The 26,122-nt window shown below is 40.5% G+C and overlaps 1 non-coding gene and 1 pseudogene across 1 annotated transcript; one reads left to right on the plus strand and one right to left on the minus strand.

The window, feature by feature from the left end:
• Positions 1 to 2,726: 2,726 nt before the first annotated feature.
• The window catches only part of LOC149493775 (uncharacterized), a 77,931-nt pseudogene continuing 54,535 nt past the window's right edge, over positions 2,727 to 26,122 (minus strand).
• Positions 4,965 to 5,071, plus strand: LOC149493776 (small nucleolar RNA R71). Its single transcript, XR_016322754.1, has one exon. It is a non-coding gene; the product is annotated as a small nucleolar RNA R71 (small nucleolar RNA).

A 26,122-nucleotide genomic window follows, 5' to 3' on the forward strand; every position in this document is an offset into this window, starting at 1 on the left:
GCACGGTCATTCTACCTGGCACGGCCTGGCCGTGTGCGCTTCTGACTCTCTAAGGTGGTTTGCGGGCACGGGTGTGCGTCCTCTAACCTATAGAAGAAAACTTTAGCTTACCTGGCACAGCGTGATGGAGGGCACAGCAAGGGCGTGCGCGGCTCTGACTTGCGAGACAACTTTCTCCTTTCTTGACGCACGAACGTGTCCTGGAGCACGGATTGGGCATGCAAACTGCAATTCCTTGCCTTATATTAGCACGGGCGTGCTGTATCACAAGGTCAGGGCGTGCTAGCCTCTGACCTTCAAGGCTGATTCCCACCTCTTTGCGGCACGGTCGTGCTGATGAGCACAGTCAGGGCGTGCTAGCCTCTGACCTTCAAGAGTGATGTTCACCTTCGTCATGACCGTGTTGATGAGCACGGCTAGGGCGTGCTATCTTATTGACTTCAACTTGCACCTGAAAGAATTTTTTTACTGAAACAGAGGAACAATTATGGAGAGAATTTTGGGAAATTTGTAATAGAAATAACAAAAATAAATTGAAACAAGAAAATTCAGAAAAATAATATGGGTTGTCTCCCACAAGCGCTTTTGTTTAACGTCGTTAAGCTCGACGCACTAAACCAAGTTTAGGCTAAACAAGACTGATGGTGTTTTTGACTTGATAAAAGTTTTCATTTTGATAAACCTTTAAGCATTGAGCATTGACTTTGAAACTCCTGTCACCATCCACTGTTTCAATAGCCCCATGTGGAAAAATTTCTTTGATCGTGAATGGGCCAGACCATCTAGAGCGCAACTTACCTAGAAAGAGATGGAGTCTGGAGTTATAAAGCAATACCTGTTGTCCTACCTTTAGATTCCTTAGGATAATGTGCTTATCATGCCATTGTTTGGTGCGGTCCTTATAGATTCTGGCATTCTCATAAGCATGGAGTCGCATTTCATCCCTCATATTTAATTGAAGCAACCGCTTTTGACCAACTTCCTTAGTATTAAAGTTAAGAAATTGGATTGCCTAATATGTCTTGTGCTCCAACTTAACAGGGAGGTGACAAGCCTTACCATAGACCATTCAATATGGAGACATACCAATTAGTGTTTTGAATGCGGTTCTATAAGCCCATAGAGCATCATCGAGTTTCTTACAGTCCTTCCTAGATTGTCCAACTATGGTCTCCAGAATCTTTTTGATTTCCCTATTAGTGACTTCCACTTATCCACTTGTTTGAGGGTGATATGGAGTACCTACACGATGAGTAACACCATATTTTGAAAGGAGGGAATCTAAGTACTTGTTGCAAAAGTGCTTAGCTCCGTTTGTGATTATTGTTATTGGGGTGCCATGATGTGTGAAAATATATTTCTTGATGAAGTTCATCACACTTTTGGCATCATTATTGGGAAGGGCAATAGCTTCCGCCCACTTCAAGACATAGTCCACCGCTACTAGAATGTATTGGCTGAAGTAAGAAGATGGAAAAGGTCCCATGAAATCTAAGCCCCAAACATCAAAGATCTTTACTTCAAGGATATTATTTAAAAGCATCTCGTGTCGCTTCGAGATGTTACCTAACCTTTGAGAATGATCACAAAGGCGAACAAAGTTAAAGGCATCTTTAAATAGGTTAGACCAATACAAATCGCTTTCCAAGATACGTGCTACCATCTTGCTTACTCCAAAGTGTCCCCCATACTCCATTGAATGACAAAATCGAAGGACACTTTACATTTCCTCTTCCGGTATACATCGTCGAAGGAGCTGATCACTACAATATTTGAACAAGAAAGGCTCCTCCCAATAGTAATATCTGAGATCATGAAAAAACTTTTTCTTTTGTTTATAAGAAAGATTGGGAGGAGTGATTTTGCAAACAAGGTAGTTAACTATATTGGCATACCATGGAGCTTGTTTTTTTGCTAAGAGGAGAACATGTTCATGGGGGAAGTCTACATTGATTTGTAATTCTATTTGCTCTTCTTCCCCCAACTCGAGCCTGGATAGGTGGTCTGCTATGAGGTTCTCGGTTCCTTTTTTATCGTAAATTTCTAGATCAAATTCCTGCAAAAGAAGAACCCAGCGAATTAATCTAGGCTTTGCATCTTTCTTTTCTAATAAATACTTAATGGCAGAGTGATCAGTCTAAACTATTGTTTTAGCTCCAATCAAATAAGCCCTAAATTTATCAAAAGCAAAAACAATACCTAGAAGTTCTTTTTCAGTGGTGGAATAATTTGATTGTGCATCATTCAATGTGTGACTAGCATAATAAATGACGTGCAACTTCTTTTCCTTTCTTTGCCCAAGAATAGCTCCAACAGCATGATCACTAGCATCACACATAAGTTCAAAGGGAAGAGTCCAATCTGGTGTAGCAATGATGGGAGCTGAAATCAACTGTTTCTTTAACATGTTAAAAGCATTCAAGCACTCTTTGTCAAAATCAAAAGGGACATCTTTAACTAATAAATTACAAAGAGGTTTTATGATTTTGGAGAAGTCTTTGATAAATCTCCTTTAAAATCTTGTATGGCCAAGAAAGCTCTTTACTCCTCTCACTGAATTTGGAGGAGGTTGCTTTTCAATTACCTACATTTTGGCTTTATCCACTTCAATCCCTTTTTATGAGATTTTATGCCCTAAAACAATACCTTCACTAACCATAAAATGACATTTTTCCCAATTCAAAACAAGGTTAGTGTCCTCGCATCGCTGCATTACTAAAGATAGGTTATAAAGACAGGTTATAAAGACAAGCATCAAAAGAGAAACCAAACACAGAAAAATCATCCATAAATATTTCAATAAATTTTTCAACCATGTCAGAGAATATGGACATCATGCATCTCTGAAAAGTTGTAGGAGCATTGTACAATCCAAAAGGCATTCTCCTATGAGCAAAGGTACCATAAGGGCAAGTGAAAGTGGTTTTCTCTTGATCTTCCGGAGCAATAGGTATTTGGAAGTATCCTGAATAACCATCCAAAAAATAATAGTTGGGATAAACTGCAAGTCTTTCAAGCATTTGATCAATAAAGGGTAAACGGAAGTGATCTTTGCATGTCGCTTTGTTCAACTTCATATAATCAATGCGCACGTGCCAACCTGTGACTGTTCGAGTGGGAATTAACTCATTGTTTTTGTTAGAGACAACTGTCATACCTCCCTTCTTTGGAACAACTTGAACAAGACTTACCCAACAGCTATCGAAAATTGGATAGATAATGTCGGCATCCAAAAGCTTTATGATCTCAGTCTTGACTATCTCTTTCATATTTGGATTCAATCTTCTTTGATGCTCAATTGAAGGTTTATAGTCTTCCTCCATCAGGATCTTGTGCATGCATACACTTGGGCTAATTCCCTGTATATCTGAAATTGACCACCCTAGAGCTTTCTTATGTTTTCAAAGAACCTACAACCTTTCCTCTTGATCAAGTGTTAAGTGAGAAGAAATAATAACAGGAAAAGAATTATTTTCACTTAAGAATGCATGTTTTAAATGAGATGGAAGTTGTTTCAGTTTTTGCTTTGGTGGTTCACTTTCTTTCTCATCCATGATGCTTGAATTATTAATGTCATCTTTAGTCTTAATATGCAAAGTGTCTTCCACACATTCATCAACAACATCAATCCTAAAGCAGTCATTATAATCCATAGGAAGTTTACAAGATTTAAGAACATCAAAAACAATTTCTTCTTGACCAACCCTCAAAGTTAATTTGCCCTCATATACATCAATCAATGCTCTTGTAGTTGTAAGAAAGGGTCTTCCAAGGATTAAGGATCCTTCTCTATCTTCATCAATGTCAGGAATAACAAAATCAATAGGGAAGATAAATGTACCTACCTTTACGAGCACATCTTCTACAATTCCTCTTGGATATTTGATTCATCGATCTGCCAATTGTAGAGACATCCTTGTTGGTTTTAGCTCTCCCATCCCTAGCATCTTAAAAACTTCATAAGACATAAGGTTAATGCTAGCACCTAAATCTGCTAAAGCTTTTTCAAAATCAAGATTACCAATATTATAAGGGATAGAAAAACTTCCTGGATCTTTTAACTTTGGAGGCAATTTATTTTGAATAATTGCACTACACTCCTCAGTTAACATTACCGTTCCTTATTCATCAATTTTTCGTTTCTTGCTCAAGATGTCTTTTAGAAATTTTGCATAGCTAGGCATTTGAGCGAGAGCTTCAGCAAAAAGAATGTTGATTTGAAGCTTTTTGAAGACATCAAGAAATTTGAGGAAGCTTTTATCATCTTGTGCTTTTTCTTTTCGATATTACTAGGTAACGTACCTTGAGGTCGGGATGCCATCATGTTTGCAAACTGTCCTAGCTAAATCTCCAAGTTTCTTATCGCAGCTTGCTGAATTTTGTTGTTTTCTCTGGTTTCGTTCATGAAGTCCATGTGCGATTTAGAAAGTCCATGTGCCATCATGTGCGATTTTTTCTCTTAAGGTATAAAACCTGGTGGTGCGTTCAAAGCGTTGTTTGGATTCCCATACGAAAGATTAAGGTGATTCCTCAATCTGTTATCATAAGAATTAGATAGAGTATAGGTAATTCTTCCTTCCTTGATTCATCACATAGTTTACTTGTTCCAAAGTTTGCGGATTTAAAGAGTCTAGCATGCATTCTCCAATCCCATGTTGCCCATTACACTGTCACAAACTTGCATAATGGAGTTGACAGGGTTACTAGTCAATAAGTCCAATTTTCTTACCATATTATCTACCTTGGCATTGAGTGCTGTAATGGTAACTATTTCATAGACTCTTGCAGACTTCTTTCTTTCAGAACTATTTTGGTAATGACTATTGCTTGCCATCTCTTCTATTAGGTCGTATGCCTCATCAATTTCTTTTCTTTCAAAAGATCCACCTGCAGCTGCATCTAGAGCGATTTTAATGTTAGGAGATAACACATTATAGAAAGTTTGTACTTGTAACCACTTAGGCAAACTATGATGTGGGCACTTTCTCAATAAGTCCTTGAATATTTCCCAAGCTTCGTACAAACTCTCTTGATCATAGTGGACAAAGGTCATTATCTCATTGCGCAATTTTGTGGTGTTTGAAGATGGAAAGAATTTTGCTAAAAATTATTGGGCTAATGCCTCCCATGTTGTAAAACTTCCAGCAGGGCACGATTGTAACCAAGATCGTGCTTTGTCCCTAAGAGTGAAAGGGAAGAGTCTTAGCTTTATGCCATCCTCGGAAACACCATTTTGTTTGAAGGTATCGCAAATCTCCAGGACATTTGTGATATGGGCATTAGGATCTTCACTAGGTAAACCTCCAAATTGAATTGAGGTGAAAAGCATTTGGATAATTGCAAGTTTAATTTCAAAATTATTGGCTTCCACCCTAGGTCTAGTGATACTCGAGGTTGTTCCATTAAGAGAGGGTGTTGTGTAATCTCGCAAGGTGCGGACATGAGGTTGAGGTCTGTTTTCTAGGTTGATCGTCCATGTCTGTTTGCTGTTCAGGCTTGCTTTCACGTGCTCTCCTAGCAGCGTTGTTCCTACGACAAGTCTTTTCAATTTCTGGATCAAAGATTAGGGGTTCCGTCCTACCTGATCTTCTTTGCATAAACACCTGAAATAATTATTTAAAAGAAAAATTAAATAGAACAAAAGAAGAATAAATTTCTAAATTAATAATAGGGTAATTATTATTGATATTAATAACGTCAATCCCTGGCAACGGCGCCAAAAACTTGACAGTGATTTTCGCAAGAGTATGAAATCGCAGCAAGTAATATAGAATGAGTAGAGTATCGTCTCCACAGGAATTGTATATGAAGTACTAAAATTATGTTAACCTATTATTATTTAAACAGCAATAAAGGGGAATTATTGTAAGAAATTTAAAATAAATAATTAAAAGAGAAGAAAAATAAATTAAGCAACAGTATTTGAAGGAAAGAAATCAAGGATTTAAAGCAACTAGAGATTTTGATTTCTCTTAACTTTATCCAATTTATTTTATTAGTTTGTTAATCAACATTAATTGTTCAAGTTGGGGAAACAATCCTAAAATCACTAACAAGCTCTCTCAATGTTTTGTTAGCTATTTTAATCCAATCTAATTACCTATCTTCCAATAGCGAAATCAAACATGAATTAAATCATTAAGTTTTGTGAATTCATAACCTAAGGTCATTAACTTATGAAAACCCCCCATGAGTCAAACCATATAGCTTCCGCATCAAGTTATTATTCTCATGTAATTTATTACCCTTTTCATATCAAAAACCCTTCTCCCGGTAGTGATTAATGAAATAAATCAATCTAGGGAAAAACTCTGCCTGGAAGCATTAAGTTCAATAATAAATTAAACTTGAATAAAGAAAAACAAATCTAATATTATAAATTAGAAAAGAATTCAAGCTACATCAAATCCCTAGTATGAGAATTTAGTTCGACATAGTAATTAAACAAAACTCAATAATACTTGAATAAAATTTCATAATCAATGTGAATAATGAAAAGTAAAACAAGATTAAGAGTTTAGAGATAAAAACTAGGCAACAGATAATGTGGACAGCTTCCTTGAATCTTGGCACAAATCTTAAATGCTTGAAGTCTTTGAGAGAGAAAAGAAACAATGGAACAAGAATTGTTAAAGACCGGAGATGCCTTACAATGAATGGCTCCTCTCTTTATATAGACTTCTTGGGAGAAAATCCAACTCCGTTTAGGAAATAGAATTCTTATTAAGTACGAAATCTTTTTGGAAATAGCAAACTGTTTAAGCTTTAGATTTCTTCTCAATTAAGACTCTTTCATCTCCCTAAATAGGAATAGGTCTTGATTTGTACGTCAGGAAAATATTTGAGGTGGGCCCATGTAATTTATAGCAACGGGCTGGCGTTCTTGATTCAAGACAGTACCTAATACGTAGCACGGGCGTGTTGTTTTGCACAGGAAGGGCATGCCAGAGTCTGAGTCTAAAGGTGGTTCAGCACGAGTCGTGCTCCGCGACACGTCCAGAGATGAATTTGTGGCACGGGCGTGCCCCATGGCACGGCTAGGGCGTGCTACGCTCTGACTTTCTAGGATAAAATGCATAAGCACGCCCTAAGATCCTCTTAGGCATGGGCGTGCCTCTTAGCACGGTCTGGGCGTGCTAGAGTCTGAGTCTCCACTTAATTTTCCTTAAGTTCAGCACGGGCGTGCTAATGTGCACTGGCAGGGCGTGCTAGAGCCTGAGCATTTTGCTTTATTTTGCTGTTTTCTATTTCAAAATCCTGCAAATTTCTTTAAGATCAAGTGGATTATGATTCAACGAAGCTTTGAGTAAAAACATAAATAAAACTAAATAAAAATTAATTAAAGTAATTAAAACTACTAAAATTCCTAACACAAACTATATTAAAAACACTATAAGACTAACACCTATCATCTTCCATCATTTCTCCATCAGTCTATTACCCAAAGCTACATGAATGTTCATGGGAACTCAGGGGAACGTGCAAAAGCAACTTCCAGTCAGATTAGATGAGGTCTTATATTAAATAGAGATTGAATTAGATTGATGTTTACGCCATTTTGGTGCGCTTTAAATGCGTTTCATTCATCCAATCAAGGCATTCTTCTGCAGTTCCTGTGGGATGGGCAAGTTGCCAAGCTAGCAATTTTTGTTGCTGCAAAGAGGAAATAAATTAGAATCAAGAAATTTTATAGTAGCTCTCAACTATGGGAAAGAACGAATGCCTTACCCATTCCCGAACAAGAGGTCCTCCTGATTTAAGCTGCAAAACGCTGATAATATATTTGCCATTAACCAATGGCTTTACGTCCCAAATTTTTTCAAGACCTGTATCATGATAAAAACATCACAATCGGAAAAAGGACATGTAGGGGAGCTTCCCAGTCAAAAAAAAACAAACTAGGGTTTTCTTATGTCTATAATATATACATAGCAAATAATGAGTATTTGACATTTTTATACCTATGCTCAGAAGGATAAACATTTGTGAATACTCAAATTTTGAGGCTCAAAAGCCAGTTTTCCCAAACTGCAAACAGTCCGGCCTGCAACAGTGTCATGCCAATTAGTTCGTCCCAATCTACAGTAACTTTGACTTACATGGCTCAAAGAGCCAGTTTTGCCGGACTGCAAACAGTCCGGCCGGACCGGAGGCCATTTTGGAAACTCACCGAAAGTATGCCAATATGGTACTTAAAACGTCCAGAATGTCGCAACGATCACGGAACATGTCCCAGAATATTTTTCGGAGACCCGGAACTCCCAAAAACTCCTCCGGAGTGAAAAAAAACCCAAGTAACCGTGGCACCTGCCACCGGCATGGCGGCACCTGCCGCTGGCGACCCATTTTTGCCTATAAAATGGCCTCTCCCCCTTCATTTTTGACACCCCTGTCTGTGTTGACGGACGATCTTTCTCCCTCCCACGCTCCTTGCGATTTCTTTACCGCTTTTTGCATTTAATTTAATTTTTATTGCATTTTTATTGTGATATTTGAACACTAAAATTAAACAAATTAAAATTAATTAATTCCCAAGCGAGGAGCTTAATCTGGAGTTAAGAAGCGGTTTCCGATTAAATCAGGTACGTAAACGAAACTCTGCCTATTTAATTTTAGCACTTCATGCATGCTTCTCTTCTACTCCTAATAATTCTACAACTGCATAAATGCATCCATGTCATCATTAGGCAAACAAAATTGCCTCAAGTAAATGAATTTAAGCTAAACGCCCGGTTAATTAATAATCGTGGTAATAAGCTTAAATCCGACAATTTTGGCTAAAGAGCCTAGTTAATTAATAACTACGGTTCAACTGCCTTATTATCAACAAATCCGGCTTAAGTCCAATTAATCAATAATTGTGGCTAAAAGCCTTAATCAATCACGTTTCGACAATAAATTATGATTAAGCTCGAACGCCCGATTAATTAATAATCGTGGCATTAAAGCCTAAATCGCACATTTTGGCAAACTAATTGCCTAAAACAACACATTTCGGCCAAAGGCCCTAAAATCAACCATTTTGGCGACAATCGCCTAAATTACACATTTTAGCAAACGAATTGCTTAAATCAACACCTTTTGGCCAAAGGCCTTAAAATCAATCATTTTGGCGACAATCGCCCAATCAACACTTTTGGCAAACAGATTGCCTAAATCAATATATTTTGGCTAAAAGCCTTAAAATCAATCATTTTGGCGACAATCGCCCAATCACATCATTTTGGCAAACAGATTGCCTAAATCAACCATTTTGGCTAAGAGCCTTAAAATCAACGACTTTGGCGACAAATCGCCCGACAACCATTTTTGGCACAAATGCCTTAAAACCAACATTTTTGGCGACGAACGCCTAATCGAATCAATCGATCCTTTGGCAAAATGCCTAAACAAACATGCATGAAGCATACACACACTCATGCATTAAGCATACTCCTTCAAAGCCCTTGAAACAAGGCCTATCGAACTACGTTGACTTTGATCTTCCATTCAAACGGAAGTACGTAGGCACGTTCGGGATTTCACCCCGGGCGGCAAGTCGAAATCATCAAAATCACTCAAACATTTCATTAATCCATCATTCACCTTGCAAAGCATTCATTCATCGGTTAGTTTATCAGCATGACATAGTCTCGGGATCCATCTCGGCTTTGCAAACCATGCCTTAAACATTGCGATAATTAGCCTAGACTTAGGTTAATTAAAATTGGAGTCACTTAGGGTTTTTTCCTAGTTTACCCTAAAATAATTAAACAAGGTGGCGACTCATACATTCACGTGCATTTCTTCCTTTAGTCATATGCATTCATATGCCTATGACATTTGGGGTAGGGGTTCACAGTTTGGCGACTCTGCTGGGGAATATATGTAATCATTTTGCATAAAAGTGGACTACAATTGTTGTGAAAACTAACCGGCCTTTCTTTAAGGTATTATTTTATTATGCTTTGTTTTGCAGGGTACCCTAATATGAATCAAGTGTTCTTTCCTTAACAATGCTTGATATGGAAATCCGGACTTAATTAATGTGATTAAGACATTAAAACTTGTTGATTTATTTGCACGATTGAGAATCCTTTTCTCCATTGCATAAAAGAAATGAACTTCAAATGAATTTCTTCTCTTTCTGTTCAAACTTCTGAGTCTGGATAGCAAGTAGCGCTGATCGGCAGGTCTCTTTGATTATGTCGACGGACAGCCAAAGCGTCCTCCCTGTTACCGCAAACCATCCCTAATCCTTTTGGGGGTGGCACATGGGTATGCGTACCGTTGGACCCACGCGAAACTCCTTGTTTCACATGTGGTTAGGTATATCCATACTCAAGGTTCAAGGGTCCCTTAATAAGCCGATCCTCTATTTGTGTCATAGCCTATAGAACCTATCCTTTAGGGCTGTATGCACCCCGTGATATGAAGCATCTCATTAAAACAGATTATGATGTGTTGTTATGCATTCACGACATATCATGAGCATTGGGTAAACACATGGAGAACACAAAAAAAAAAAATATTTCCTTTGATCATGCACAGTTGGACAAAGAGTCATTCTCTCTCATATCAGCTACCCTGATACTACTATACCCTTAATCCAGTTACCCTCATACTTACAGGTACCCCCTGTTCAAGTGTCAACTACACCTACTGTGCTATCACCGACCTCATCAACTTCAACTACACCAATGGCATCATTGTCTGACATCCAAAACCTCATAGAACAAATGGAAGCCAGAATGGAAGCTAAAATGAATGAGGCATTGGCTGCCCAAAGAATTGCCCTATTAGCTGAACTAGGCGGTAGTAATGGAAATGGGGCTCCAGTTGGGGGAAATGGTAATGTTGCCTCCAATCAAGGACCTGGTGCTGCATCTGCATCCTCAAACCCTATCCCTAACTTGGAAGACATGCCCTCCAAAACTGCTTCTGAGTTGGAAGCTCAGAAAATGAGAGAAAAACTGGAATTGTTAGAAAGATCTGTTACTGCCCTTAAGACACACAAAGAAGTGGTGGACATGGACTCCTTGTCTCTGTTCCCCGAAGCAAGACTACCAACCAAGTTCAAAATGCCAAACATGGACAAATTTGATGGAACTACTTGTCCTAAAACTCACTTGAAAATGTATGTGGGTGCCCTTAACCCATTTGGATTGAGCAGCGAGCTCCTTGCTCAGTTGTTCCAACAATCTCTCACCGGTGCTGCATTAAGATGGTTTGTCAGTCTAGACCGGTCTAAGATGAAGACTTGGGAGGACATCTGTAATGCATTCAACTCACAGTATCACTACAATATGGAAGTGGATGTAACCCGAAGGGAGCTAGAAACCACTAAACAAAGGAACAATGAACCTTTCTCCTCGTTCCTTACGAGGTGGAGAGCCAAGGCCGCCCAAATGATTAACCGACCTTCTGAGCAAGAACAGGTGGACATAATAATAAAGAACCTACAGCCTGTCTACCAACACCAATTACAAACTCAATACCTACCATCGTTCCAGTCGCTCATTGCCACTGCTACGAAGGTAGAAGATTTACTTCAAATGGGACAATTGAAAGAAGACCCGGGGACCTCGAGATACAAAAAACCTAGCCAGCCCGGAAAAGTCCACGAAGTGGCAAGCATCACCCCCACGAATCCTTTACGTGTGGGAAACATGGGAAACATGCGAAATGGCAGTCAGTCAAGAAGAACATACACTGATCTCGGGATGCCAATCCTTTTGGTATTCCGAGAAGCTGTCAAAGCAAACTACATCAAACCTTTGGAGGCAAGACCACCACCCAACCCCTTACCAAGGAATTTCAAAGCCAATGAATACTGTGAGTACCACCAAGCACATGGGCATAAGACTGAAGCGTGCTGGACGCTTAAGAACCGCATCCAGGACTTGGTAGATAATGGTTCAATTATTCCGAGAAGTAAACCAAACATTAGCACTAATCCCTTACCAAATCATGGGGTAAATGCTATTAGTTCTGACCAAGAATTGATCGATCCTTTCGACCTATTCCTAGGAATGAACGAAATCTGTGTCCTAGACCTGAATGACCTAACTGAGGAACTCGACGCTATAACCAGGAGCGGGAGACAATATGAACCATTAGTCTTGGACAAAGTCTTGCATAACCCTTACCAAAGGACTGATGAACCAAAGGAAGACCCAGTGCTCTCGCAGTTGAAAAAGACACAAGCTAGGGTTTCGATTTGGGAACTTCTAGCATCATCCTTTCCTCATCGCCAAGCTCTTTGCAAGGCTTTGAGTCAACTTCAAACATCGGTGGAAGTCAGCCCTGAAATGTTGGTATCCACCCTCACCCAATCATCGAAGGTGCAAAGCATCGGATTTTCTGAGGATGACTTACCCAAGGAGGGAGACAGTCACAACGATGCCCTTTACATCACTGTTCAAACCAGAGACAAAACTGTGCCCATGGTTCTCATTGATAATGGGTCAGCACTGAACGTTTGCCCACTAAAGGTGGCCAGCTGCCTGGGATTGGAAGAAACAGATTTCATTCCGTCCGACCAGATAGTGAAAGCATATGACAGCACCCGGAGAGAAGTATTGGGGGTTGTTACACTAAAATTAGTGATTGGGCCAGCCATAATGGAGGTACCGTTCCAAGTCATTGATGTGCCCACCAGTTTCAACCTGCTGTTAGGGCGGCCATGGATACACCACACCAAAGCAGTACCTTCCTCTTTGCACCAAAAGGTCAAATTCCCCTACGAGGGTAAGATTATAACGGTTCAAGGAGATGATTACAGTCAACTCAAGAAACCCAAGGGCCAGCCTCTCTTTGAGGTCAACCCCGAAAATGCCAATTTTCCCCTCTCGGGATTTGAATATGACACTGTGCAGTTCATAGAAGGAAAGGCTGCGAACTCCCGAATTCTCTTTGATTTCGGGACGGTGCAAATAAACTGCATAGTTCCTTTGATGCTAAAGATGTCCTACCTGCCGGGAATGAATATGGCAAGGTCCGGGAAGACCTACCCTACGCTACAAGCATGAGAGTGTCCGGTGAATGAAGGGACTTTTGGGCTGGGTTATCAGCCTACTGACGAAGACCGTGCTGAGAAGACCAGAAGAGGAAAGAAGAAAAACATCCAGATGCCATCACACTTTTTGACTTTAAACAGTTACTTCTGCAAATCGGGAGAGACGATTCCTTATCGTAGCTTCCAAGAACCGTTTTACTGCCCGGCTGCTAAGAAGATGCTACCTGGGTTAGAAATATTCTCTGATGTCTGGGGTAACGAGCCCGAAATAGTGACTGAAATGGAAGTGGAAGACTTCATGCAGCCTAGTCTCTTTGATGAGATTGCAGTCATTACAGGAAATGATGGGGACCAAGATTTACTGAGCCTGATCAAGCCAAATGAAGGACCTCTCACCAATTGATATGCCGAGGAGGAGCGCACTACTGATACACCCCCTCCCGAGTCCAACCTAGAATCAAAATATGTGATCAAGTCCTGTATTGAGTCCGAGTCTGACCCCGAGTATGAAACCGAGTCAGAGTCCAGTTCTAGTCTTAAGTCGTCTGTGTCGGATTTTGAAAATCCAGATTTCAAATTTGATGTAATTTTTGAAGACGATTCTGTCATTATCAATAAAGGCTTGCAAATTATTGACTACCCCGCATGTCTATCTTTCCAAGCATTTCCAAGCAAAAATAATGAAAAAGAAATAAATGAAATGAAAAATGATAAAGAAAAAATAATAATTGGCAAAAAAGAAAATGAACATACATACATTGCATCTGACTGTGTGAACAGGGAACAAGTCAGTGAATGCTTAAAGAAGTTTGCCGATTGCTTCATGTGGAAGGCAAGTGACATCACGGGAATTGACCCAGCAATAGTGGTGCATAAGATTCTAGTATACCCTGAGGCTAAGCCAATGAAACAGAAGCTAAGAAGGCTAAAAACAGAATGGTCCTTGAAAATCAAGGAGGAGGTAGCCAAGCAATTGGAGAATAAGTTCATAGAACCCATTGCTTACCCAACATGGTTAGCAAATATTGTGCCGGTGCCGAAGAAAGATGGCAAAGTCAGAATGTGTGTGGACTATCGGGATTTGAATAAGGCATGTCCGAAGGACGACTTCCCCCTGCCGCATATTGACTTGTTAGTGGACCGAATGGCGGGACACGAGATGGTCTCCTTGACCGATCTTGCTGTCGGATACAATCAAATAATGATGCATGTGCCAGACAAAGAGAAAACGGCATTCATCACGGAATGGGGAACCTACTGCTACAGAGTTATGCCTTTTGGGCTCAAAAATGCCGGGGCAACCTATCAAAGAATGGCGACAGCCATCTTCCATGACATGATTTATGAAGAAGTAGAAGTGTACGTGGACGATATGGTTGTTAAATCAAAAACAGCTAAAGAGCATACAATAGCACTTGAGAAGTTCTTCCTTAGACTTCGAAAGTATAATTTAAAGCTCAACCCGGCAAAGTGTCTGTTTGGAGCTACATCCGGAGTGTTTCTGGGGCATATGGTCAGCCGAAAGGGCATAGAAATTGACCCTTCAAAAGCCAAAGCCATTCTGGAAATGCCAGCACCGAGAACGGAAAAGGAAGTTCGAGGTTTCTTGGGAAGGCTACAGTACATCAGCCGGTTCATAAATCAATTGGCCGATACTTGTGGTCCGATTTTCAAATTGCTCAGGAAAGGAGTAGCCATCAAATGGAATGAGGATTGTCAGAAAGCTTTTGACCAAGTCAAGCAATATCTGTTATCCCCGCCAGTGTTACAGCCACCAAGGCTAGGAAAGCCTTTGCTATTGTACCTATCAGTGACAGAAGAAGCGATGGGTGCAATGCTAGCCCAACAAGCAGAAGATACAAGGGTAGAAAATGCCGTGTATTACCTCAGCAAAAGGATGCTAGACTACGAGCTAAAATACAATAAGATAGAGAAGTTGTGTTTGGCTCTAGTATGGGCGTGTACAAACCTGCAGCACTATCTCTCGTCCTACACCACCTATGTTATTTCTGAATCGAAACCCTTGAAATTCCTTATGGAGAGGCCGGTTCTCGATAGCAAAATGGCTAAGTGGGTGTCAGTGCTCGCAGCCTATGATTTAAAATTTGTACAACGGAAGGCAGTGAAAGGTGGAGCCTTGGCTGACCAACTAGCAGAATTACCAGTCGAAGATCAAATGCCGGAGGTAGAATTTCCCGATGAAGACGTGGTGAACCTGGAAAGTGAAGTCTGGGAAATGTACTTCGATGGAGCTTCGAACTACCATGGAAATGGGGTTGGAGTCGTATTCAAAACCCCCTGTGGAGAATACATCCCAATCGCAGTCAAGTTAGATTTCGACTGCACTAACAATGAAGCCGAGTATGAAGCTTGCATAAAGGGGTTAGAAGCAGCCCTAGAAAAAGAGATAAAAGTCCTCAAGGTTTTCGGAGATTCCAACTTAATAGTCTCCCAAGCTTTAAGGAAATGGAAAATTAAAGAAGAGCGTTTGGTTCCTTACCTACAACGCTTGGACGAATTGGCTCAGCAATTTGAGGATTTATCCTTCCACTACTTGCCGCGAGCCAAAAATCAGTTCGCAGATGCTCTAGCTACTTTAGCCTCTATGGTCAATGTAGAAGGAGACCGAGTCATTCGACCTTTGACAGTGCGGCTACAGAAATAGCCAGCACATATCATGAATTTGGTTGATGACAAGCCCTGGTACTGGGATATACAGAATTATCTTCAGAATGAAGCTTACCCGGAGGGATCCACCAAGACTGATCAACGGACATTGAGACAGTTAGCATCCGGATATTTCCTTACTGGGGGGGTTCTGTACAAGAGAAGTTGGAGCGGCCTGCACCTAAGATGCGTTGATGAGGAAGAAGCTCAAACCATCATGGATTCCCTACATAATGGGGAGTCTGGTCCACACATGCACGGGATAGCCTTGGCTTAAAAAATCGTGAACCTAGGTTATTATTGGTCAACCATGAATGCAAATTGCGTGAGGCACGCGCAGAAGTGTCACGAATGTCAAATTTTTGCTAAGCTGCAAAGACAGCCTTCGGTCAATTTGAACCCTATTGCTTCACCATGGCCTTTCGCAACTTGGGGCATAGACGTAATTGGAAAAATCCACCCGAAGGCCTCTAACGGCCATCAATTCATCCTGGTTGCTTAGATTATTTCACCAAGTGGATCGAGGTAGCCCCTTATTCAGTTTTAAATGCTAAGAAGGCAGCACAGTTTGTCCGCACTAACATCCTTTGTCGGTACGGAACACCATTCGAGATCATCACGGATAATGGGTCTCACTTTCAGAGTGAATTTTCTAATTTGTTGAAAGAAACAAGAATCCAACATCATAAGTCCTCACCCTATCGTCCACAAACAAACGGGGCTGTAGAAGCTGCAAATAAGGCTATAAAAGTCATTTTGCAGAAGACGATTAAAAAGCACAAAGCTTGGCACGAACAGTTACCGAATGCCTTATGGGGATATAGGACTTCAATTATAACGCCCACCGGAGCAACTCCGTATTCTTTGATATATGGCATGGAAGCAGTGTTGCCTATTGAGCTGGAAGTTCAGTCGGCAAGAATTATCCAGGAAAGCCAGATCAGCGAAGCAGACTGGACTAAGAATTATCACCTGTAGCTCTTGAGTATGGACGAAAAGCGACTGCAAGCAATCCACCAAACTCAAGTCTACCAGAGAAGAATGGCACGGCATTTTAATAAGAAAGTCAAAGACCGGAAACTGGAAGAAGGTTGTTTGGTCCTGAAAGAGATTAGACAGCCAATCGTAGACCCATGTGGGAAGTTTCGTCCTCATTGGGCTGGACCCTATGTGTTGAAGAAAATATTGTCCGGCGGAGCCGTCATCTTGACTGATTTAGATGGTTTGGAATTCACAAATCCGTGTAATTTAGATCAGTTAAAAAGATATTTTATGTGACAAGCATTGCATAATGTAAAATGAACTACATTAGACCTGATTCTCTTTGGAAAAAAGAAATTATGCATCGGAGATATGTAGGCAACCCTCATTGGGTACGGTCTAAACATTAATGAAAATCATTCCATAATCCTTCTTCTTTGCCAACAAAAAAAAATAATAGATAAATAAAAAATAATAAATAATAAAAAAAACCCGCTAAGTCGAAAACCCGGAAGGGCGGCTTAGGCAAAAGTCGAGGCCCGCTAAGTTGAAAACCCGAAAAGGGCTGCTTAGACAAAAATGGGTAGCTCGCTAAGTTGAAAACCCGAGAGGGCGGCTTAGGCAAAAATCAGAGCTTGAATAAATAAAGTTGGAAAATGCTTGGAAAGCTTAAAAGACGAATGACGTGCCCAATTAAAAGCAATAAAGTCAAACAATTTAAAGTTAAGCAGAAAGCCAAAGAAACCAAAAAAAAAATAATAATAAATAATGAAAATCCAAGTCCAAAAAAAAAAAAAAAAAAACAATAACATCCAAAATCCAATGCCAAAGTCCCAAACAAAGAGTCAAAACAAAGCCAAAACACCAAAAGTCCAAAAGCCTATAAGAAGTCTAGGTGGCTCGTCGCCTCCGTGGGGCAACGTCTTCCGAGTCATCCCTAACTATTGAACTCTCTCCAATCTCGCCTGTCCGAGAAGCCAACACAATCTCCTCACCAGCGTCAGCCTGAGTCCAACCTTCAAGTGCGCTCAGCAGTGCTTTCCTCCTTGGCCTTTCAATCGGCCAGACAGCGGCCATGAACCAGGTTCGATACTCAGGAGAAGTCTGAATACCAACAGGATTAGGTAAAGGCTTAACCATATGATGGTCCCTAACCCAAGCCCTAAGGACAGCTCGGGTAACTCCCGCAGTGATGGCTGAATCAGCTAAAGGATCATCCATAATCGGAACAGTCTGATCTATCCCCATCTGCCTCAAAACGCGCGAAGCGCAGTACCAGGTACAATGTGTAAGGCCTAAAACGTAAACCTGGGTATGGCGAAAGCTAACCTGGATAAAGCGGGTGATGTCATACCAGGATACGAACCACAGCACCTCATTTGGACCCAATTCAATCAGCCATGAGGTCCATGCATCGGCAGATGGGTAGGTTATCAAGATCCTCCGCATACGATACTGGACAGGGTTATAAGGCAACGAAGTAGGAGCAGCAACCACTTGGAGGTGGTCCTTTAACCAAACCTGAGTAATGGATCCTTTCTATTACAAAGGAACACACCAAAAAAAAAAATGATAATAAGAGAAGTACCTGGAGAATAATAGGAGAAACCGTCCAATCCTCGAAGCCTAAAGCAGCTCTGTCAAGGCTCCTAATAGTTTCTGCCAGCACAATACCACCTATGCAACCCATATCCTCCATCTGCCGAACCATGGGACAAAGTCGCAAATCCCCGAAACCTGGATCCTTGTTGAACAAGAAACCAGCCAATAAGCAAAAAACCAAGGCCCGCATTCTCAGCCTCATCCGGTTCGAGTCGTCTGAATGGACCTCTGAAAACTCATCAATCAGGGGCAGCAGAATTGCTTTCTGATCACCAACAATCATGGCCCTAGCTTGTGGTCGACTGAACTGAAATAGACTTTCAAACGACCGAACATACCCAATCTTGACCTCGTGCCTGACCAAAGGGGCATTGGGGTCACACCCTATGATAACACAGAATTCTTCAAAAAGAGGACACATCTCCTCCATCATGGCTCCAAACCGGAACACATGGGCCTCAGGGTCCCAAAGTCTGATGCAGGCCCATAAAAAGTTCCAATCGATTACTACCCCCCTAAGAGTAACGATAGGAGAGAGACCATACCTCCCCAAGTTGATCTTTTCGACTTTGGAGAGACTCCTAATCCAGCTGTGCATGCTGTGAGTAAAAAAGGGATTCATTCTTTGAAATTAAGAAGAAGAGAGAAAAGAAAGGATGAGTGAAGAACCAGACAAAAAACTAGTTTTTATAGAAAAACGCGCCGAACGATGGCGGCAGCAGCCGCCGAAGTGCCGCTAAATGATGGCGGCAGCAACCGCCAAACAACAGCGGCAGCGACCACCTACAGTGGGGCCACAAAAAAAAAAAAAAAAAAAAAAAAGAGAGAGAAAGAGAAGGTAAATAAATAAACAAACAAAAAAATAAAGTACGGTGAAACCCCATTTTCATTTTAAGCATGCATACATATTTTCAGTACTAACTAATTACAGGTACGAATGACATTCAGTACAGAAATACAGTCAGAATTCGGCACAGAAGTACAGTAAAAGTTCAGTACAAAGGAAAATAAAAATCCAGCAACCATGGCTTCAGCGACGGGGCCTCCTCCCCCTTCGATCATCAAAGGCCATCTGAGTCCAGGCCGTAGTTAGTTCCTACTGCATCCCAAGAATCAGCTCCATCATCTGATTGAGCAGCCCGACAGGAACCTGAAAATCATACAAAGGAAGATACGAGTCAATATCAAATCTCTTATAAATCATTTTTATGAGAGATATATCAGGTTTTACCTCGGTTATGTCCTCGGAAGGAAGAGTCGAATGATCCACAATCTCCAGGCCAACCTCTCGAAAAGACGGAGGGCTGTCAGGAACATAGTAAGGAATACTGTATGGCAGACGTAGATTGACCAGGTCTGAATGAAGTGGCCCGGTAGCCTCCAAAATAGCCCGGGGAGCCCTAGAAGGACCGGTCGATCGGCTAGGACCGGCCGATCGGCTAGGCCCGGCCTGCGATGGACCCTCGACCGGGGTGGAAAAAGTGGGATCAATCGTGGGCCTCCTCCTTAGAGTCCTAGTCGAGGGGCCCGAAGCCCGAGAAGAACGAGTGCCAAGTGGCTGAGAAGGCGCCAATCTCTGGAAACTATCAAGCCGGGATCCGATGGGTTGCATCAGGAAAATTCTACAGAACTCATCATAATCTCCCTCCAGGATGAACTCCACATGCGGAATACCCTCAGTATGAGCGTCGGTCAACGTCATATGTTTGCCCGCTCGCATGTCTTCAGGAGGGGAATAAGGAATAGAGCGGCAGCCTCTTATTTGAATGTTTACTCTCTCACCTAAGTAATATCGCCTCAGGACGGGGTGCGACAGGACCACCCTCCGCCGAGACAAGGCATCCGACCGCTGGAATTGGGGATTAGCTTGAATCCAGCTCTGCAGGCAGGAAATCATTGCCCCTATCTCCACCTATGAAAAATGCAATTATGTTAATAAATCCTTTTTATCCAACATATTTGAGAATCACTAAGCACATACCTGCTCCAATTTACAAGTATCAAAAAAGGCTCTCAAATCCTTTAGCGATTTCTTGTGTTGAACAGTATGAAGATTTGATCGGTACCATCTCCAAGCCAAAGGTACCAGCCCCAATCCGAGATCAGCATGAACCTGCTCTGGGCGAGTGAAAGGAAAATACTCATATGCCTAAGACTGCAAAAAAAAAAAAAAAAAAAAAAAAAAAAAAAAAAAAGAAGAAAGTTAATAAAAAAAAACACAAAAAAAAAAAGAAGGGAGAACAGCCTTTACATTACCTCCCAGAAGTAGTAAGTCCCACTGAGTTTACAATGGCCCCGACTCAGATCACACATGTCATCATACATGCGGCTCAGAATAGCACCGGCCCAGTCGTACTCCTTGAGATGAGCGAGATTTTCTAAACTCTTCAAGATAGAAGGGTTAAAACTCTCCTTCCTGTTGGACCAGAAAGTCGAAGCAAACAACAGCAACAAGGTGAACCTAGCTGCCTGAGTAGCCGTCAGCTCTCCCCGCCTGTATTTAGCATAAGTGTTGGGGGCTTGAAGGTATAGCCAGCGTCTAGAGACGCTCAAAGGCGGAGTAGCAGAGTTTGGCCCGACGATCCGAGGCAAGTCTATCCCGATCAGCTCCACCATCTAGTCAGAGGAAATCTCTGTCCTCTAGTCGTCATATAACTCGATCGGTCGAGTGCCAAACGGGATTCCAGAAATCACTGAAAAATCTACAGGGGTCATTGTCAACTCGCCCCAAGAAAAATGGAAAGTATTGGTAGTGTCCCACCATCTCTCGGCCAAAGCACACAGTAACTCCTTGTGACTGATCCGGCCCATGTCCTGGTGCCTCAGGTAACCTAAATGGGACGGACTGATAATCGCCCCAATCGGATGTTTAGGATCAAATATCTCGAGCGGGATTTCAGACATGGAGGTCTCACCCACATCCACTTTGATATAAGGGTCCTAAAAACGGTAAAGCAATCTAAGAGTTATTCCTCGGTTCCTTACTAAGGATAATATCTTAGTTTCACCCTAGCATGCATACTAATAAAAGCAGTATGCCAAAAAATTATCACAATTCGGCCACAGAGGCCCACAATTCACAATTCGGCCACAGAGGCCCAACAATTCACATTCACGCCATAGAGGCCCGAAAGTTTACAATCCGGCCACGGAGGCCCAAAAATTCACAATCAGGCTAAGGAGGTCCGCAAATTGATAACCCGGTCACGAAGGCCCGAATATCCCTAGTACAATCCAAGGCTCAAAAAAAAAAAAAAAACAAAAAAAAAATGCAAACAAAGGGGAGCAAAAAAGGGGCTTACCTGGGCGAAGATGCCAGTTACGGAGGCATGAGTATCAGAATCCACCATGAGATTGACTTCTTCAAGAGAAATGCCTAGAGAACCCAGAAAATCCTCACCGCTGAGATCCGAAGAAGCCATGGAGAGAAGAAGCTTCAAGCCTTGAAGGTTGAGAGAATTTGAAGAAAGCTTTGTAACTTGAAAAGCTTAGAATGAATGAAAATGAAAAATTCAAGCTATTTATAAGCAAATGGCTAAAGCGCGGGTCTTCTAGACGCGTCCGATTTTCGCCTTCAAAATTTGTGTTTCAGCTAACCACCGACTCCCATAAATCATTTTTATGGTCGCCGGTGGGGGGCAACTGTGAATACTCAAATTTTGAGGCTCAAAAGCCAGTTTTCCCAGACTGCAAACAGTCCGGCCTGCAACAGTGCCATGCCAATTAGTTTGACTTTGCTACAGTAAATTAGGGTTTTCTTATGCCTATAATATATACATAGCAAATAATGAGTATTTGACATTTTTATACCTATGCTCAGAAGGATAAACATTTGTGAATACTCAAATTTTGAGGCTCAAAAGCCAGTTTTCCCAGACTGCAAACAGTCCGGCCTACAACAGCGCCATGCCAATTAGTTCGTCCCAATCTATAGTAACTTTGACTTACATGGCTCAAAGAGCCAGTTTTGCCGGACTGCAAACAGTCCGGCCGGACCGGAGGCCATTTTGGAAACTCACCGAAAGTATGCCAATATGGTACTTAAAACGTCCGGAATGTCGCAACGATCACGGAACAGGTCCCGGAATATTTTTCGGAGACCCGGAACTCCCGAAAACTCCTCCGGAGTGAAAAAAACAAACCCAAGTAACCGTGGCACCTGCCACCGGCACGGCGGCACCTGCCGCCGGCCACGGCGGCACATGCCGCCGGACTGCCGCCGGCGGCAGACCCATTTTTGCCTATAAAATGGCCTCTCCCCCTTCATTTTTGACACCCCTGTCTGTGTTGACGGACGATCTTTCTCCCTCCCACGCTCCTTGCGATTTCTTTACCGCTTTTTGCATTTAATTTAATTTTTATTGCATTTTTGTTGTGATATTTGAACACTAAAATTAAACAAATTAAAATTAATTAATTCCCAAGCGAGGAGCTTAATCTGGAGTTAAGAAGCGGTTTCCGATTAAATCAGGTACGTAAACGAAACTCTGCCTATTTAATTTTAGCACTTCATGCATGCTTCTCTTCTACTCCTAATAATTCTACAACTGCATAAATGCATCCATGTCATCATTAGGCAAACAAAATTGCCTCAAGTAAATGAATTTAAGCTAAATGCCCGGTTAATTAATAATCGTGGTAATAAGCTTAAATCCGACAATTTTGGCTAAAGAGCCTAGTTAATTAATAACTACGGTTCAACTGCCTTATTTTCAACAAATCCGGCTTAAGTCCAATTAATCAATAATTGTGACTAAAAGCCTTAATTAATCACGTTTCGACAATAAATTGTGATTAAGCTCGAACGCCCGATTAATTAATAATCGTGGCATTAAAGCCTAAATCGCACATTTTGGCAAACTAATTGCCTAAAACAACACATTTCGGCCAAAGGCCCTAAAATCAACCATTTTGGCGACAATCGCCTAAATTACACATTTTAGCAAACGAATTGCTTAAATCAACACCTTTTGGCCAAAGGCCTTAAAATCAATCATTTTGGCGACAATCGCCCAATCAACACTTTTGGCAAACAGATTGCCTAAATCAATACATTTTGGCTAAAAGCCTTAAAATCAATCATTTTGGCGACAATCGCCCAATCACATCATTTTGGCAAACAGATTGCCTAAATCAACCATTTTGGCTAAGAGCCTTAAAATCAACGACTTTGGCGACAAATCGCCCGACAACCATTTTTGGCACAAATGCCTTAAAACCAACATTTTTGGCGACGAACGCCTAATCGAATCAATCGATCCTTTGGCAAAATGCCTAAACAAACATGCACGAAGCATACACACACTCATGCATTAAGCATACTCCTTCAAAGCCCTTGAAACAAGGCCTATCGAACTACGTTGACTTTGATCTTCCATTCAAACGAAAGTACGTAGGCACGTTCGGGATTTCACCCCGGGCGGCAAGTCGAAATCATCAAAATCACTCAAACATTTCATTAATCCATCATTCACCTTGCAAAGCATTCATTCATCGGTTAGTTTATCAGCATGACATAGTCTCGGGATCCATCTCGGCTTTGCAAACCATGCCTTAAACATTGGGATAATTAGCCTAGACTTAGGTTAATTAAAATTGGAGTCACTTAGGGTTTTTTCCTAGTTTACCCTAAAATAATTAAACAAGGTGGCGACTCATACATTCACGTGCATTTCTTCCTTTAGTCATATGCATTCATATGCCTATGACATTTGGGGTAGGGGTTCACAACATTCTTAAGAGTATGAATCATATAACACAGATGAATTTTCATACCTAGTCCAGTAATGGCATTCTCAACTGTCTTAAATAGTTCTCTTCTCTTGTCAAGTTTAAACTATTTATCTAAAAGTTCTTGAGTAAAATCTGTGTTGGTCGGATATATCATAGTAGATATCAATAAAGCAACTCACCAGAAGTCTTTGATTTCTTGTAGCAGAAATCCTGCATCATTAAAGTTACAAGAAGCAGTTTACTGAACTGAATGCCCTAATTGTTTGTAATATATTTAATATAATGGCTGAGCAGCCATTCCAATGAATGCCAAAAGGGGCATATTTAGGCAATCAGGCTATTTTAGGGTGAGAACACCGAACTATTCCGACACATCTATATGGTCATGGATTTTGTGGTCACTTACTGTGTAGAATAGAATATTGACTATCTAGAATAAAATGACAGAGGTTGGTGACTTGTTACAAATTTATAGGTATTTACTAGAATGATTGTTTATAGTAGTGAAAGTTCTCAATGGATGAGCCAAATAAGAAAGAATCATGGAGAAATTAGCGAAAGGTTGAATATGCCGCAAACAACTTTATACCTACCAATATGCGGTGTTCTGATGAGAAAGGCACATCAATAAGTTCTACTCCCCAGTCAACTTCATCTGGATGGGTGTCCTCATTAGAAGTAAGCAAAGGGATCAAGTTTAAGAATTTCTCAATTGACCTATGTATCTTAATAATGTTAGGATTAATTCAAAATAATATTATTAAAAATATTTTGAGATTTAAATTTTAGTTAGACCAGATTGTCTGCATAGAATTTGATGTTTTTGTTATTAGGATTAATGATTTTTAGGAGTATTTTTAGATCTTATTTGATTCACTTGTCAGCCTATAAATAAACATATCATTTTGTTAATTCAATAAAGTGCTAAACATTGTTAATCATCTTGTGCATTTCCATTTCCCTTCCCTAAAATTCCAACAATTTTGGTATCAGAGCCTATCCCTTTGAGCCAAAAAAAAAAAAAAAATACAATGGCCACAAACACTATTCCATTTTCTTCTCCTCCAATTTTTGTTGGTGAAAATTATCAACTATGAGTTGTTAAAATGAAAGCTTATTTACAAGCTTATGACTTATGGGAGCATGTTGAAACAGAAAAAAAATCCCTCCGTTGCCATCCAACCCAACTATGGTTCAAATTAAGAATCATAACGAAGGAAAAGTAAAAAAATTCAAAGCAAAATCTGCCTTCACTCTTCTATTTCGGACATAATTTTCACAAGTATTATGACATGTGAAACAACAAAGGAGATATGGGACTCATTAAAAAATAAGCATCAAGGCAATGAGGAAATGAAATTGATGCAAGTTTTGAATCTCAAAAGAGAATTTGAGATGCAAAAAATGAAAACATCTGAAGGTATCATAGAATATGTTAATAATCTCATGTCCATTGTTAACAAAATTAGATTACTTGGTGAGGAATTTCTTGAAAGAAGACTGGTTGAAAAAAAATTCTTTTTTAAGTATTGGAGAGATGTGCTCCAAAATAAAAAAAAAAAAAGTGATGAGAGGTGCATCAATATTTGAAGAGAAGTGCTTCAAAAAAAAAACTAAAATTCATTTGCTAGTTTGATGAGAAGTGCATGAAAATGATGAGTTGGAGAGAGGTACTTCAACAAAGTTAATTGAAGAGAAGTGCTTCAAATGCTAGATAAAAAAAAATTATTGTAATAAAAAAAAATATTATGTTTGGATTAAGAGGGAATGTTAGGATTAATTCAAAATAATATTATTAAAAATATTTTGAGATTTCAATTTTAGTTAGACCAGATTTTCTGCATAGAATTTGATGTTTTTGTTATTAGGATTAATGATTTTTAGGAGTATTTTTAGCTCTTACTTGATTCACTTTACATAATATTTGAACCATTCTGCAAATTCCGTGTCCAGCTTTGCATCAACTGCAGTATCAGTCAAATTGAGATTTTGAAGCCGCAGAAGATTGATATATTTCCTATTTATCAACGAACCATATTAGCATAAGTACGATTTAACAACGGCCCACATCAAGTTTTGAATGTTTACATTATTTATACTTACTGTACATATGGTGTGATCTCTTCGCAATTCAATAAAATA

The sequence above is a fragment of the Jatropha curcas genome, chromosome 9 (assembly GCF_041381405.1).
Source record: "Jatropha curcas cultivar XTBG-Jc1 chromosome 9, XTBG_Jcur_1.0, whole genome shotgun sequence".
NCBI lineage: Eukaryota > Viridiplantae > Streptophyta > Magnoliopsida > Malpighiales > Euphorbiaceae > Jatropha > Jatropha curcas.